The sequence below is a fragment of the Rhinoderma darwinii genome, chromosome 4, assembly GCF_050947455.1.
Source record: "Rhinoderma darwinii isolate aRhiDar2 chromosome 4, aRhiDar2.hap1, whole genome shotgun sequence".
Classification (NCBI taxonomy): domain Eukaryota; kingdom Metazoa; phylum Chordata; class Amphibia; order Anura; family Rhinodermatidae; genus Rhinoderma; species Rhinoderma darwinii.
The window spans coordinates 243,544,699-243,563,750 of NC_134690.1; positions in this window are offsets into that span (position 1 = coordinate 243,544,699).

Genomic DNA, 19,052 nt, shown 5'->3' on the forward strand with positions numbered 1-19,052 from the left:
GCACACAGTAAGGCTCAGAAGGTAAGGAGCGCCATTTGGCTTTCGGGGTACAGATTTTTCTGGATTGGTTTCTGGGCACTATATCGCATTTGCAAAACCCCTATGGGACCAAAACAATGGAAACCCCCCAGAAGTGACCCCATTTTGGAAACCACCCCACAAGGTATTCACCTAGGGGTGTAGTGAGCATGTTAACCCTGCAGGTGTTTTGCAGAAATTAGTGTGCACTCGATATTGCAGAGTGAAAATTAGATTTTTCTTCCATATATATGCCAATATGTGGCGCCAAGCTTGTGCCACCATAACAAGACAGCGCTCTAATTATTATGCTGTGTTTCCCGGTTTTAGAATCACCCTACATGGGGCACTAATCTTTTGTCTGGATATTCGACAGGGCTCATGAGTGAAAGCGTACCATGCGAAATTGAGGCCTAATTTGGCGACATATAAAGTATTGGTTCACAATTGCAGAGGCTCTGATGTGAAGTATTAAAGGAAACCGCTGAGAAGTGACCCTATTTTAGAAACTACACCCCTCAAGGCATTTATTAAGGGGTGTAGTGAGCATTTTCACCCCACAGGTCTTTTCCATAAATGGATGCGCTGTGGATGGTGCAAAGTAAAAATTGCAATTTTTCCCCAGATATGCCAATTCAGTGGCAAATATGTTGTGCCCAGCTTATGCCACTGGAGAGACACACCCCAAAAATTGTTAAAGGGTTCTCCCGGGTATGATGGTGCCATATATGCGGAAGTAAACTGCTGTTTGGGCACAATGTAGGGCTCAGATGGGTGGGAGCGCCATTTGGCTTTTGAAGCGTAGATTTTGCTTGGTAGTAGTTTTGTTTGGAGTTTTACTGGTATTTCAGTTTATAATGTGGTGGCATATGTAAGCTGGGCAGAGTACATCAGGGGCATAGTCAGGTGGTATAATAATGGGGTAAACATTAAAATAATCCATAGATGTGTATTACGCTGTGAAGAATCCTTTCGGTGTCTCACTGATAAATAGTGTCCTTTCTTATCCCCTTTTTGGTCCACACTCCGCACCTTTGCAGTTTGGGGAATTTTGCTGGGAAAGTGTTGTCCTGGTGTAATACGGGCACCCTCGCTTCCAGCAGATATGTTTGGGCCCTCCCCTTCCTGGTTCCCTAATTTTAGGGCCCCGATAAATTGCCTCTTGAAACAGACGTTCCCCTCTGATCTGCACAACTGCATATTTTTATTTCCTGACTTATTGGAGACTTAACTAATTTTATTTTTTCATAGACGTAGTGGTATGATGGCTGTTTTTTTTGTGGGATGAGCTGTAATTATCATTGGTACCATTTTGGGGTACATACAACTTTTTGATCACTTTTTATCCTATTTTTTGAGAGGTGACCAAAACACAGCAATTCTAGCATAGTTTTTTTTATATAGAGTTCACCATGCATTATAAACTACATGTTAATGTTATTCTGCGGGTCAGTACGATTCCGGCGATACCTAATTCATAGCATTTTTTTATGTTTCACAACTTTTTTCACAACAAAATTACTTTTGTAAAAAGAATGTATTTTTTCTGTCGCCATGTTGTGAGAACCATAACTTTTTAATTTTTTCATTGACGGAGCTGTATGAGTGCTTGTTTTTTGCGAGACGAGCTATAGTTTTTATAGGTACCATTTTTGGATACATGCGACTTTTTGATCACTTTTTATTTTAATTTTTGTACGGCAAAGTGACCCAAAAACAAATTCTGGCATTGTTTTTTAATTTTTTTTTACGCCGTTCACCGCGTGGAATAAATAACATAATATTTTTATCGTTTAGGCCGTTACTAAATATGTATGGTTTATTTATGTTTTTTTAATAATAAAGGACTTGATAAGGTTAAAAGGGCGATTGTGTTTTATTTTATTTCTTAAAACTTTTATTATATTTTTTACAACTTTTTTTCCACTTTTTTGTCCACTTTTCTTTAGTCCCACTAGGGGACTTGAAGGTCCAACTGTCAGATTTTTTTTCTAATACATTGCACTACCTATGTAGTGCAATGTATTAGATCTCTCAGTCATTTACTGACAGCAAGCCGATTAGCCTTCGCCTCAGGGTGGGGCCTAATAGGCTTGCGTATTGGGAAACAGGAGGCCATTGTTAGGTCTCATGTTGCCATAATAGCAGCCGTCAGCCGTGCGATTGCAGGGCACAGCTGCCGATCGGCTAAAAACCACAAAGATGCAGCGATCGCATCCGAATGCTGCATCTAAGGGGTTAATGGCAGGGATCGGAGCTAGCTCCGGTTCCTGCCATTACAGGTGGATGTCAGCTGTAACATACAGCTGACATCTACCGCTGGTGACACGGGCTCAGCTCCTGTACGGGCGCCATCTTGCCGGCGGCTACGGAAGCCTTTCAGGCCCCGCTTCCGGGTGGGGGCTGAATGTTTTCCATGCTAGGCACTCCAGGAGGCCAGTATTGGGCCTCCGGTTACCATTACAGCAACCGACACCCCGGCGATTTAAGTTCTGGGGTGTCGATGAGCTGCAAACACCTTAAATGCAGTGATCGCTTTTGATGGCTGCATTTAAGGGGTTAATGGTGGGGATCGAAGCTAATTTCGGTCCCCGCCATTACAGCAGTATGTCAGTTGTAAGATACAGCTGACATCCGGGGATGATGGCACCGACTCAACTTCTGAGCCGGTGCCATGCATTTGTCATAATTATACAACATTTTGCGGGAAGCACTGGCTTTCCATGACGTATACTTACGACAAATGTCGGGAAGGGGTTAATACTGGTGCACCATACAAGCAGTGTGTCTATGTCTTGCATCGTCATTAAAGTGGTTAAGTTGGGACCAAAAATTATTACCAGTGTACTCACTGCAGTATGTGAGTACACTCGCTAATGTACATTCCGGTCCCCTGTCGCGCTGATTTTGAGATTTTCATTGATTATTTTTATAGCGCTGTCTGGGGACAGGAAGTCTAGTTGCACAGCCTTCTCTGATGACGATACGACTCTTCATCACTTGACCGACCCCGCTGTACTCCATGTACTTGCTGTACTACTGCTCCTGCTTGTACATGTAGTACAGCGTGGTCGGTCACATGACGAAGAGTCGTATTGTCATCAAAGAAGACTGTGCAACTAGACTTCCGGTCCCCCGGCAGCGCTATAAAATCTATGAAAATCTCAGAATTAGCATGACGCGGGATCGGAATGTATATTAGCGAGTGTACTCACATACTGCCAAAAGTAGACAAGTGATGGACAGTTTAGTAGCAGTTGGAGTATTTAAGGTAAATATTCTGTCAGAACTAGGGAAGCTGAGTAAACATTTAACACAATTTTTGACTTGAGGAATTTATTTGAGGAACAAAGTTATCCAACAGCCATATCACCCATAGGAAAAAGTAACAGCCCTATTCAACTTAATATCTGTTTAGCAATAATAGCAACCAAATGCTTCATGTAATTTGATATCAGTCTTTGACATCTCTGCTGGGGAATCCTACTCTTCTTTCCAGAACTTCTTTAATTCAGACACACTGGTAGGTTTTCTTCATGAACTGCTCATTTCAGGTCCTGCCACTGCATCTCTTATTGGGTTGCACTTTCCATTTAGCTAAACGGACAAATGTCCAGATATTGTTGTTAGGAATTTTTGGGGAACAATGCAAAATTCATATTTTTTTAATTCCGTAATCTTCTTACCACTGCCACCACTATATTTGACTGATCTTTACGTGGAATGCTACCAGACAATTTGGACTGTAGTGTCCAAAGAGTCCCACTTTTGCCTCATCTGTCCATAGACAGATAATTTAGTTGTATTTTTATTTGTTGTTAGATGTGAGATTTAAGGTTAACCCCTTCCCGACATTTGACGTATCCATACACCAAAGTTGGGTAGGGGAAGTAAGTAACGGGCTCACAGAGTAAACCCGCTCCATACGATGCGGGTGTCGGCTGTATGTTACAGCCAACACTTCAGAGTAATGAGCGGGATCACGCTCAAGCGCAATCCGGCTCGTTTAACTCATTAAATGCCACGGTCAATAGCATCTTAGTAAAATATCGGTTTTTTTTCATGTAAAAAAAATTAAAAGTTAAACAAAAAACCTTTTCCCTTTTTCCCCCTAGCGCACAGTAAAAAAAAAAAAAATGAACATAATTGGTATCGCCGCATCCGTAAAAGTCTGAACTATTACAATATATCATTATTTAACCCGCACGATGAACGCCGTAAAAAAAACAATGTAAAAGCCAGAATCTCTATTTTTTGGTCACCGCATCTCCCACAAAAAATGAAATAAAAAGTGATCAAAACATCGCATGTACCCCAAAATGGTATCATTAAACATAAGCCCTCTTACCACTTAATCGACGGAAAAATAAAAAAGTTATGGCTCTCGGAATTTGGCGACTCAAAATAAATTTTATTTTTGACACTTAGGTTTTTACTTGTAAAAGTAGTAAAATATAGAAAAAACTATATATATTTGGTATCGACGTAATGGTATTGACCCACAGAATAAAGTTAACATGTTGTTTTAATTTCTACCCCACAAATAATTTTTTCCACATTTCCTAGTACATTATATGGTGCAATAAATGGTGCTACGAAAATCTACAACTTGTCCCGCAAAAATCAAGCCCTCATAGGACTATATTGACGGAAAAATATAGGGAAGGGGTTAATCTCACTCTTGGATATCAGTAATTGTTATCTTTTTATGCCTTCATAAATCCATTATAGACCAGGCTTTTTCTTATTGTGGACTTATGAACACTGACATTTCCTGAGGCTAGAGAGGCTGGCGGTTCTTTAATGTTCTTCTGGAGTATTATGTGGCCTTCTTGATGAGTTTATCTGCATCCTTGCAATATGTTTAACTGGCCAGCCACACCTGGGAAAATATATATTTTTCAAATCTTATGCATTTGATGAAGTACTGTATATCTACTAGAATTTCCTTTGGCATAGTGCAAATTTGTGAGTACTTCTCTCTTACGGTAAGGTTCAAGGTGGTGATTTAACAGTGATGTGAAACGCTGGTATAAAATGTTATCAAATGCTTGATGCAAAATTTGGCACAACCATTTTCATATCCATGATACGCTTACTTTTTTAAAAGGAGGTTCTGTAACAGCTGGGGTTTATATTATAAGAAATAATGTAATCCCAACTATAAACTGCAAAGAATATTTGAAGCTACCTTGGAGTCCAATGACTTGTATAGATACTCTCAGTCTGTGGCCTCGTGATTTTATATGATCACAAGATTTTTCGGTGACTTTTAATATTCTTATCCATATATTGTTTATTATGTATTATGTCAAGTGATGAACCAGAAAGTTGTCTTTCACTTTTTGTGCTTATATGTGGCAAATGCGAAGAGAAATCAGAAAATAGCCAAGAAAATAAGTCCTGATGCCCTATTATCAAACTGATATTTCATTTCCTAGTAACACGGCAGCAGATAATATGTGCAGTTAATCCATTAAATCATATTATCAAACAATATTTACCATCTTGAGGTTTTATAAAAGGACACATTAGTCACATGAAATTCTGAATTTTTTTCCCAGAAGAACAACAAAATTCTTAAAGATTTTTTTTTTTTTTTTTTTTTTTACAAAGCACTAAAATACATTAACCTTATATATTAGGAAATGTAAGAAACAGTGATTCCCCAATAGGTTATTTTCAGAATGAATCCCTCTGCATCCAGAGATTGTCAACTTCTTTGATCTATTCCAGTAGTGGAAGAGCACAGAAGAGAAAAAAAATTGCATAAGGGCTTATTTACACGAACGAATGATTTTCACGCGTGTCGTATGGACCTAATAATAATAATAATAATCTTTATTTATATAGCGCCAACATATTACGCAGCACTTTACAATTTAGAGGGAACATGAAACAAACAATATCAGACATTACATAGTGACAAAGTTCATTTACAATTCAAACCTGGGGAGTGAGGACCCTGCTCGCAAGAGCTTACAATCTATGAGGAAATAAGGGAGACACAAAGTGTAACAGTGTTTGTTCTGTACAATGGTCCGGCCATTTTTATACACATGGGGTGGTAATATAAAGCTGCATGAGCCGGTCACCAGCCAGTATCCGTGTATGATGGACATGAAGAGGAGTCTGAGGGAATCTTATTCTGATGACTAATCTAAAAGGAGGGCCATGGAAAGGAGTCAGATTAGGGAATGGTATAGGCCTGTCTAAATAGATGTGTTTTCAGGGCACGTTTAAAACTGTGGATAATGGGAATTAATCGGATTGTCTGGGGTAGCGCATTCCAGAGGACTGGTGCAGCACGAGAAAAATCTTGGAGACGGGAGTGGGATGTTCGGAATATGGAGGATTTTAATCTAAGGTCGTTGGCAGAACGTAGAGCCCGAGTAGGGTGGTAGACAGAGATGAGGGAGGAGATGTAAGGAGGTGCAGCACTGTGGAGAGCTTTGTGGGTGAGAGTAATAAGTTTGAATTTTATTCGGAAAGAGATGGGCAACCAGTGCAGTGACTGGCACAGATTAGAGGCGTTGGTGTAGCGGTTGGTCATAAAGATGAGCCTGGCTGCTGCATTGAGGATAGATTGGAGAGGGGAGAGTTTGGTGAGGGGAAGACCGACTAGTAATGAGTTACAGTAGTCAAAACGAGAGTGAATCAGAGCAACAATGAGAGTTTTGGCGGTTTCCTTCGTAAGAAAAGAGCGGATTCTGGAGATGTTTTGGCGGTGAAAATGACAGGAGCGTGAAAGTGATTGTATGTGAGGAGTAAAGGAAAGATCTGAGTCAAAAATAACCCCGAGACAGCGGGCGTGCTGCTTAGGAGTTATGATAGTGCCACACACAGAGATGGAGACATCAGGTTTAGGGAGGTTAGTAGATGGTGGGAACACAAGGAGCTCAGTTTTATAAAGATTCCGTTTCAGATAGAGAGAGGACATGATGTTAGAGACAGCGGACAGACACTCACTGGTGTTTAGTATTAGAGCAGGGGTGATGTCACGGGAAGAGGCATATAATTGGGTGTCATCAGCGTAGAGATGGTACTGGAAGCCAAATCTGTGGATGGTTTGTCCAATAGGAGCTGTGTAGAGAGAAAAGAGAAGCGGACCTAGGACTGATCCCTGAGGAACCCCGATAGCAAGGGGAAGAGGAGAAGAAGTGGAACCAGCAAATGACACACTGAATGAGCGGTCAGAGAGATAGGAGGAATAATGGCATGTTTAAAAGCGGAGGGAAAGATACCAGAGGAAAGAGAGAGGTTAAATATTTTAGTCAGGTGACTAGTGACAGCTGGGGAGAGGGACTGGAGGAGGTGTGAGGGGACAGGGTCACTAGGGCAGGTAGTAGTACGAGAAGAAGAGAGGAGCCTAGAGACTTCTTCTTCAGGTATTGGGTCAAATGCTGAGAGTGAAGAAGAGGGAGTGCGGGAGGGAAGGGGATCGATGTTACTAAGGGACTGGGAGATAATATCATGGCGGATGTTGGCAATTTTAACTTTAAAATAATTGGCCAGGTCTTCAGCACAGAGATCTGTGATCGGCGTCTGCACTTTAGGACTAAGGAGGGAGTGAAAAGTATCAAAGAGGCGTTTTGGATTATTAGACAGTGTGGAGATGAGAGAAGTGAAATAGACTTGTTTGGCTCGGTGAAGGGCAGAGTTGTAAGTTTTGAGCATAAATTTGTAATGGAGGAAATCTGCATCCAAATGCGATTTTCTCCACAGTCGTTCGGCACCTCTCAAGCACCGCTGAAGAAAGCGGGATTGAGGCGTGTGCCAGGGTTGTCGTCGTCTTTGTCGGGTGGTTCGGAGTGTAGGGGGGGTTTCTTCATCCAATGCATTTTTGAAAGTGTTATTGTAAAGTTTGGCAGCCAGATTGGGACAGGAGAGGGAAGAGATATGGGACAATGAGGACTGTAGACTGTCTATGAGTTTCACAGTGTTAATGGCATGTAGATTTCTGTATGTCTGATACGTAGGGATGACCTGAGAATGCAGAGAATATTTGATAGTAAAGGAGAGAAGATTGTGGTCAGAAAGCGGGAGAGGAGAGTTAGTAAAGTCAGAAACTGAGCAGAGACGGAAGAAGACAAGGTCAAGCGAATGCCCGTCTTCATGTGTAGGAGAGTTAGTAAGTTGTGACAGACCTAGGGACGAGGTTAAAGATAGAAACTGGGAGGCAGATGGGGAGATTGGGTTATCAATGGGGATGTTGAAGTCACCCATGATGAGAGTGGGTGTTTCAGAGGATAGAAATTGTGGAAGCCAGGCAGCAAAATGATCCAGGAATTGGCGGGGTGAGCCCGGGGGGCGGTAGACAACTGCCACTCGGAGGGAAAAAGGGTGAAAGAGTCTGAGGGTGTGGACTTCAAAAGAGGGAAATGTGAGTGAGGGGACCGGGGGAATGACCTGAAAAGTGCAGTGTGGGGAAAGAAGTATATCTACTCCTCCACCCTGCCTGTTCTCAGGTCTGGGGGCATGAGAGAACTGGAGACCACCATAAGATAGAGCAGCAGGGGAAGCAGTGTCAGACAGGTGTAGCCATGTTTCTGTAAGAGCCAGAAGGTTGAGAGAGTTAGAAAGGAATAAGTCATGAATAAAGGTGAGTTTGTTGCACACGGACCGAGAATTCCTGAGAGCACAGTTAAAAGAGACAGGAGAAGACGTACAAGGAATGGTAAGAAGATGTGCAGGGTTTCTATGTGTGGCAGGTAAGTGGTTGAGCTTGGCAGAAGAAAAGGGAGGACCAGGGTTGGGAGAGATGTCCCCTGCAGCTTGTAGCAGGAGAATGGAGAGAGACAGCAGATGCTTATGTGATTTATGAGAGCGTTTTTTATGTTGGGCAGTGGGATGAGATGGGTTAAGTTGACTGAGGAAAGTGAATAGTGCATGGGAGCTGTACATGGGCGAGGCAAGGAGAGAGGGACTGATGTGGACTGTTTTTTGCCAAGGCCTAAATGGGCGATAGGATTGTAAACCAAGAGCAGCTATAATGATGAGCGCGGTAGCAAACATGTTTGTTAACACATAGAGTTCGGCATCTACTAATTAGAGCGTGTGATAGTTTGTTTGTTTTGCTAATGCAGCTTACCTGTCACTTTCCCTGTCTAACTGCCATGTATAACTGCCAGGACACTTTGGCAATATGACACTTAGACAGAAATGACTTCTGACGTCGTGGACCTATGTTAGTCTATGGGGCCTTGCAGACAGGTGTGTGAGTTTTGCGCAGCGTGAGTCCGTTGCATAAAACTCACGACATGTCCTATATTTGTGCGTTTTTCGCGCATCACGCACCCATTGAAGTCAATGGGTGCGTGAAAATCACGCGCACCACACGGAAGCACTTCTGTGGGACGCGCGGGATTCGCGCAACAGCAGTCAAAAGTATATTTGCAAACAGAATAGCACCACGTACAAACATCCAAACGGAGTGTCATAATGATGGCGGCTGTGCAAAAATCACGCAGCCGCACATCCTATGTGATGACACATAGAGCTGTTAAGTGCCTTTTGCGCATGCAAAACGCAGCGTTTTTTGCGTGCGCAAAACGCACACGCTCGTGTAAATCCGCCCTAAGTCTGACCTGTATGTCACCTAACTCAACAGGCCATGCCCTTCTTTACCGAAAGGTAACTCAACCCAACCAATTCCAACATAGGATTTAATTGTATCAGCAAATTATTTTTTTAAACTGTAAAAAAGGGATTTTTCTAACCCATCTCCTCACTCCACACCCTTTCACCTTCCATATCATATATTGGTACTTCATTGTACCTCTATATTGGACTCCACTGACTCCTCTCCAGCTCCATGTACATAATGCTTCTCTTTCTGACAAGGAGGGCGCATTTAGCAAGAAGTCAATGGAGATTCCAACTGTTTTTATTTTTTATATCACAAGGTCTACATTTGTGGTAACTTTAGCAATGCCCATTGATACCTCCTTATCAAAGTATTGCTTAATAATGTGGCTTGTCAGTCTATTTCCCTCTTGAAGGATTCATGAATAATGTCAGCTAGAATGAAGGCTATACAGCGAACGTTGTTAAGGCAGATCTCACCTCTCTTAGGGTATGTTCACACGGCCTATTTACGGACGTAATTCGGTCGTTTTACGCCTGGAAACACGTCCGAAAAATACGGCTTGAAAGCGTTGATAAACATCTGCCCATTGAAAGCAATGGGCTGACGTTTGTCTGTTCACACGAGGCGTATATTTACGCGTCGCTGTCAAAAGACGGCGCGTAAATAGACGCCCGCGCCAAAGAAGTGTCATGTCACTTCTTCAGACGTAAATGGAGCCGTTTTCCATGGACTCCATGGAAAACCAGCTCCAGTTACGTCCGTAATGGAAACAGCCCCGTAATTTCGGCCGTTACGGACGCTGCCGTGTGAACATACCCTTACTCTGCACATGGATCTTTTATAAAAGAACCACTTTACTTTTAACTCTAAGTGTCACAGCTTTTCAGATCAACAAATGGACAACAATGGAAAAGAAAAAAAAGTATGCAACTGGTATGAAATGCTTAGGGCAACCAAAAACTACAGGCAGGGTATCCTAGCCACTAAACAGCATCACGTGTTGCGGGTCAACCTCTTTTCCTGGCACTACAACACTTTTGTGGTTGTGTCGACATAACCTAATTCTAACTGTTGCCATATGTTTTCCCATTGTATCTTTCTCATGTAAATCCAAACAACTGGCCATAGAAATAATTTTTACTTAGAGCTTTAGTTTTCTAGGTTAGGACTAGTAAAGCTAGACATGCTAACATGGATATCCAAAACTCACTATGACACGGTACTCAAGTAGCGTAGCTTGTCAATGATCACAATTCTATAATTGAGCTATGTATATTGAAATCTAGAAAACAAAAGTTTAGAAATAGTAACCCCTTCCTTGTAGCTTGTGATGCACACCGTCTTAAGTGGGATGGTTTTTTCCCAATCACGCTTGAGGAAGGCTCACTCTTTTGGGCCCGAAATATCGTTATCTTTGTATGCACCTGTATTTGGCATGAATAAAAAGTGGCATTTTTAAAATGAAGATGCTGTCGTCTACTCTATTTTCTGACTGAATGCGTATTTTGTAATGTGACTAGTCAAGTTATAATTCACTGTTAGGCATCATGCTTTTAGGGAATAACCCTTTCGCAATACAATTTCATCATAATTCAGACAAAACATGGAATAATAATTTTTCTGTCAGATTCCATATGAAATTCAGAAGAATACAGAGATACAGTAGGACCCTAAAGAAGTCTATGGACATCCGATTACAGCTCCATACAACTCAGGGGTTATAGCGTATATAGCTGTACATCTAATGTTTCACAGGTCTATTAGCCTGTTACTGTAACTAGTTTCTTCTCAAATACATTAATCCTAACTGCAGCTGTCAAATGCAACTAAGTTCAAGAGGAATCAAGTTTTGTTTCCATAATATCTTTTTGGAAATATGGAATAAGTTGTTACCAGCAATGAATGTGCATATATCCATATTGTTTGTGTGTGCATCGTGTGAGTAAATTTCATAAAATGATATGAAGGCATCCTTCCAACATCTTTAGGGTTAGTACAATGCTGGCTTTGAAAACTTTGATCTAAGTGAAATTCTTTTTGTCTGGAGGCTATCTTCTTGTTAAGAGAAAAGCCACAACGAAATTCCTAGCATTCTGCTTAGGCCTGTTTGTACATTTGTAATCCATTTTCATCATTAATATAACCACATGCATGGACTACCCTCACCCACCATGAGATATAGAAGCATGCAACACCAATCATTTCACACATTTTATATTGTGGCACTGAAAAGAGATGGGGCAGGCGCCTCACAGTGCTAAATATACAGAATCATATATATGTATATATAGTAACATTTTCTATAAGCTTAGAAAAAGATTACATGTTATTGAAAAATAAAAGAACGATAGTAAAATATTTGGTGATTTAAGTTTCTTGGTGTATTTTTTTTTCAGCACTTTAACCCTTTAGTAACCAGCCTATTTTAGGCCTTAATGACCAGCTATTTTTTACGTTTTTTTCATCGTCTCATTCAAAGAGCTATAACTTTTTTATTTTTGCGTCGACATAGCTTTATAAGGTCTTGGTTTTTGCGGGACAAGTTGTATTTTTTAATAGCACCATTTTGGGGTACATATAATTTATTGATTAACGTATTATTATTTTTTGGGGGGAATAGAATAAAATAATCCATTTTGCCACTCTTTCTCTACGTCCTAAATTTATGCCGTTTACCGTGTGGCATAAATAACACAATAACTTTATTCAGCGGGTTGTTACGATTGCAACGATACCAAATTTATATAGTTTTCTTATGTTTTACTACTTTTACACAGTAAAAACACTTTTTTTCAAAATTATTTGTTTTTGTGTCTCCATATTTGAAGAGCCATAACTTTTTTATTTTTCCGCCATGCAGCTGTATGAGGGCATTATGATACCAAATATGTGTAACTTTTTTACTTTTGTTTTTTCATAATAAAGCATTTTGTAAGGGAAAACAGTGGGATTTTCATTCTTTTACTTTGGATTTTTATTTATTTATTATAAACTTTATTAAACTTTTTTACTAGTCCTACTAGAGAACTTCACTATGCGATCATCTGATTGCTTTTTATAATACACTGCAATACTTCTATATTGCAGTGTATTACTGCCTGTCAGTGTAAAATGGACAGGCATCTGTTAGGACATGCCTCTAGCAGACCTGGGGGCCTTTATTAGGCCATTTGCTGCCATAGAGGACACCGGCACCCTGCAATGGCATGGCGGGGTGCCGATGGGGTGAGAGATGTAGCCCCTCCCTCCAAAACCACTCAGATGTGGTGCTCTCTATTGAGCACCACATCTGAGGGGTTAACTGAGCGGGATCGATACTAATTTCGATCTCGCCCGTTCGAGCAGGTCTGCTTCCAGCCCTCAGCTACCGGTAGCTGAGAGCAGAAAGATTTACCTGCTTCCCGCTGTGTTTATTTATTCCGATGCAGCCTTGTAAAAAAGGCAATTGCATGGGAATAAAGCCCGTTAGTGGCCGCAGTAAAAACACCTATGGGTTGTCACTAACGGGTTAAGCAGTGTCTTTCAGATGTCAACTGCCCACAACAGACAAATATGTCCACTGATAACATCTATCACAAGTAAGAGGTTATTCACACGAACGACTTAATTACCCGTGTGACAGCCTTTTTTTTTAACGGCTATCACACGGCTGCATTAACATCAATGTACTTCTATGGGGCCATTCACACAGCCATTGTTTTAACGGACCATGTGAATAGCCCACGGAAAAATAGGGGTACCTTTGTAATATGATGTAATAATGCAATTTAATAAAAATGTTACAGATTTCGGATCTCATCGTCAGTGTAAAACGCATACTAGATTATATAAGGCTAGTTGTGAAAAAAAAATATACCAATTCACATAAGGTTGAGGAGTTCATCTCTTCTCTAGATGCCCAGTTCTTCTCCACAGACACTATTTAATACTGAGGATTTCTTTCATGTTGCTTGCTATGATGGAGTGACTATAACAAGAAAAGACTGACGTTTATTGCACTGGACTGTGAAGGAGAGATCTATTCAAAAAAGTAAAACTTAGGTGGATAAAGAGTCATCGCTTGATGGTCCTAGAGCCAGATTTAAAAAATGATGTATCTAACTAGTGGTGAGATCATGTACCACTGTAGTTGATGATGTCATGCTTTATAAAAATCTATATAGGCAAGAAAAATCTAGAATGCATTGGTATAGCGAGATAGCTCTATCCAGTGTGATTACATCATAGTGCAGTTAGGATGATGTCATATGTATGTATTGCCCACCACTGTTCTATTACGTTTCAAGGTAGTCTGTGTATTTAATACCCAAGTATTGAAGCCTGTATGCAATTGCAATGTTTGCACTCCCTATTGCTACAACGTTGGGTGGAAACCACTCAGTGTTCGAACTCATTTTAAAACATAGGACAATTTAAGCTGAAACAGTATAAGAACTAATACAAAACTATTACATGTTATACAAATATGACGTTTTTATGTAATATGGAACTATAACATTTTTGTTATTAAAAACAGTAAGGCCTTCAAGCCAAATCTCATTGGTATGAACACAATATGTAAACAAAAATATGGATTTCTGGAAGTTGTCAGAGAGTTTCTATCTTGATTCTGCCAGTAAGTGACCTTTCCTTGATCTTGCTCATTGAATGATACCAACAAACCCTCAAGTTCACATTATCACATTACTAAATCATAGTTGGATCATTAAACTTTTAAGCATGTTATGCAGGAGAATAGGGATTACACCAAGCAGTGCACATTGCTCTCTGACAATCATGGGAACCGACCTGAATAATAAATCCATGAATTATCTAGCTTGCAATGGCCAGTTCTCACGCCAGTGAAGCTTCTTTGATGTAACCATTTCTATCCAAGGCTATGCCAAACCAGTGACTACATGAATAACAATGGACCAGTAATAACTCACTATAAATTTTTGCTGCCTCCTGCATAACACAACTATTTGTTCATTATCAATAGCATGATATCATGACAATGACTGTCTTTACTTAATTTATTAGCATTGAACTTCTTCACCTCAAATCAAACATTAAGGGGATGGAGCTTTCTAACAGCTTTATGCCACCAATCAAGGTACATAACAGTGAAATTCTTATAAATTCCACAATGGTAAATAGACTCTTATTAATATCTACACCATAACTATGATGGCATCTGATCTGAATATTTGTGTATGCCAACGGTCAACAAGTCAAATCAACAATGTGATTATGATGATTAATTAACTGAAAATCTATAGTATGCAATTCCATAAAGTCTTTGACGTTCAAATCTTTCTAAAATGTTGAGTTACGTTGCAAATACTTTGTTTTACTGTTTTTGTACATGTTCTGAATTGTATGTAGTTTTCTCCCTTTCTGCAATCCTTAACATGTTTGCTTTTAAAATTCTGCTTATTTTTACTAGCGTTTGTAGGATAGGTTTGTTACATATTTCACCAAGAAATACACTCATATGGGTAAAACAGTGGTATGGTTTGAGGTCGTGGCTTCATGCAGAATGTAATTTGCCAATTATGTAAAGGCTAATTTATATATATATCAGCTTACACCTCACTAATTCCCCAAACATATATCATCACACTCCTCATAAACCCCTGCATAAATACCAGCACACACCTCACTGACCTTCACCCGAATAAATACCAGCACACTCCTCACTGACCTTCCCCCAAATAAATACCAGCACACACCTCACTAACCTTCCCCCGAATAAATACCGGCACACACCTCACTGACCTTCCCCCGAATAAATACCAGCACACACCTCACTGACCTTCCCCCAAATAAGTACCAGCACACTCCTCACTGACCTTCCCCCGAATAAATACCAGCACACACCTCACTGATCTTCCCCCAAATAAATACCAGCACACACCTCACTGACCTTCCCCCAAATAAATACCAGCACACACCTCACTGACCTTCCCCCGAATAAATACCAGCACACACCTCACTGATCTTCCCCCAAATAAATACCAGCACACACCTCACTGACCTTCCCCCAAATAAATACCAGCACACACCTCACTGACCTTCCCCCGAATAAATACCAGCACACACCTCACTGACCTTCCCCCGAATAAATACCAGCACACACCTCAATGATCTTCCCCCAAATAAATACCAGCACACACCTCACTGACCTTCCCCCGAATAAATACCAGCACACACCTCACTGACCTTCCCCCAAATAAATACCAGCACACACCTCACTGACCTTCCCCCAAATAAATACCAGCACACACCTCACTGACCTTCCCCCAAATAAATACCAGCACACACCTCACTGACCTTCCCCCAAATAAATACCAGCACACACCTCACTGACCTTCCCCCGAATAAATACCAGCACACACCTCACTGACCTTCCCCCGAATAAATACCAGCACACACCTCACTGATCTTCCCCCAAATAAATACCAGCACACACCTCACTGACCTTCCCCCAAATAAATACCAGCACACTGCTCACTGATCTTCCCCCAAATAAATACCAGCACACACCACACTGACCTTCCCCCGAATAAATACCAGCACACACCTCACTGACCTTCCCCCAAATACATACCAGCACACTCCTCACTGACCTTCCCCCGAATAAATACCAGCACACACCTCACTGATCTTCCCCCAAATAAATACCAGCACACACCTCACTGACCTTCCCCCAAATAAATACCAGCACACACCTCACTGACCTTCCCCCGAATAAATACCAGCACACACCTCACTGATCTTCCCCCAAATAAATACCAGCACACACCTCACTGACCTTCCCCCAAATAAATACCAGCACACACCTCACTGACCTTCCCCCGAATAAATACCAGCACACACCTCACTGACCTTCCCCCGAATAAATACCAGCACACACCTCACTGATCTTCCCCCAAATAAATACCAGCACACTCCTCACTGATCTTCCCCCAAATAAATACCAGCACACACCTCACTGACCTTCCCCAAATAAATACCAGCACACTGCTCACTGATCTTGGCCCAAATAAATACCAGCACACACCTCACTGACCTTCCCCCAAATATATACCAGCACATTCCTCACTGATCTTCCCCCAAATAAATACCAGCACACACCTCACTGACCTTCCCCAAATAAATACCAGCACACACCTCACTGACCTTCCCCCAAATAAATACCAGCACACACCTCACTGACCTTCCCCCAAATAAATACCAGCACACACCTCACTGACCTTCCCCCAAATAAATACCAGCACACACCTCACTGACCTTCCCACCAATAAATAACAGCACACACCTCCCTGACCTTCCCCTCAATAAATAACAGCACACACCTCCCTGACCTTCCCCTCAATAAATAACAGCACACACCTCACTGACCTTCCCCCGAATACCAGCACACTCCTCACTGATCTTCCCCCAAATAAATACCAGCACACACCTCACTGACCTTCCCCCAAATAAATACCAGCACACACCTCACTGACCTTCCCCCAAATATATACCAGCACACTGCTCACTGATTTTCCCCCAAATAAATACCAGCACACACCTCACTGACCTTCCCCCAAATAAATACCAGCACACACCTCACTGACCTTCCCCCAAATAAATACCAGCACACACCTCACTGACCTTCCCCCAAATAAATACCAGCACACACCTCCCTGACCTTCCCCTCAATAAATAACAGCACACACCTCCCTGACCTTCCCCTCAATAAATAACAGCACACACCTCACTGACCTTCCCCCGAATAAATACCAGCACACTCCTCACTGATCTTCCCCCAAATAAATACCAGCACACACCTCACTGACCTTCCCCCAAATAAATACAGCACACACCTCACTGACCTTCCCCCAAATATATACCAGCACACTGCTCACTGATTTTCCCCCAAATAAATACCAGCACACACCTCACTGACCTTCCCCCAAATAAATACCAGCACACACCTCACTGACCTTCCCCCAAATAAATACCAGCACACACCTCACTGACCTTCCACCAAATAAATACCAGCACACATCTCACTGACCTTCCCCCAAATAAATACCAGCACACACCTCACTGACCTTCCCACCAATAAATACCAGCACACACCTCACTGACCTTCCCCTCAATAAATAACAGCACACACCTCACTGACCTTCCCCCAAATAAATACCAGCACACTCCTCACTGATCTTCCCCCAAATAAATACCAGCACACACCTCACTGACCTTCCCCCAAATAAATACCAGCACACTCCTCACTGACCTTCCCCCAAATATATACCAGCACACACCTCACTGACCTTCCCCCAAATAAATACCAGCACACACCTCACTGACCTTCCCCCAAATAAATACCAGCACACACCTCACTGACCTTCCCCCAAATAAATACCAGCACACACCTCACTGACCTTCCCCCAAATAAATACCAGCACACACCTCACTGACCTTCCACCAAATAAATACCAGCACACATCTCACTGACCTTCCCCCAAATAAATACCAGCACACACCTCACTGACCTTCCCACCAATAAATAACAGCACACACCTCACTGACCTTCCCCTCAATAAATAACAGCACACACCTCACTGACCTTCCCCCAAATAAATACCAGCACACACCTCACTGACCTTCCCCCAAATAAATACCAGCACACACCTCACTGACCTTCCCCCAAATAAATACCAGCACACTCCTCACTGATCTTCCCCCAAATAAATACCAGCACACACCTCACTGACCTTCCCCCAAATAAATACCAGCACACACTTCACTGACCTTCCCCCAAATATATACCAGCACATACCTCACTAACCTTCCCCCCAATAAATACCAGCACACTCCTCACTGATCTCCCCCCAAATAAATACCTGCACACCTCAGTGATCTTCCCCAATAAATACCAGCCCACACCTCACTGACCTTCCCCCAATAAATACCAGCATACAGCTCACTGATCTTCCCCCAATAAATACCAGCCCACACCTCACTGACCTTCCCCCCAATAAATGCCTGCACAAACCTCACTGACCTTCCCAACAATAAATAACAGCACACACCTCACTAACCTTCCCCCAATAAATAACAGCACACACCTCACTAACCTTCCCCCAATAAATAACAGCACACAACTCACTGACCTTCCCCCAATAAATACTAGCACACTCCTCACTGACCTTCCCCCCAATAAATACCAGCACACACCTCACCGACCTTCCCCCCAATAAATACCAGCACACTCTTCACTGACCTTCCTTACAATAAACACCTGTACACACCTCACTGACCTTCCCCCAGATAAATACCAGCACACACCTCACGGACCCTCCCCCCAATAAATAAAAGCACACGCTACACTGACCTTCCCCCGAATAAATACCAGCACATACCTCAGTGACCTTCCCCAAATGTAGATTGTGCCGTGCAGCCCCCCCCC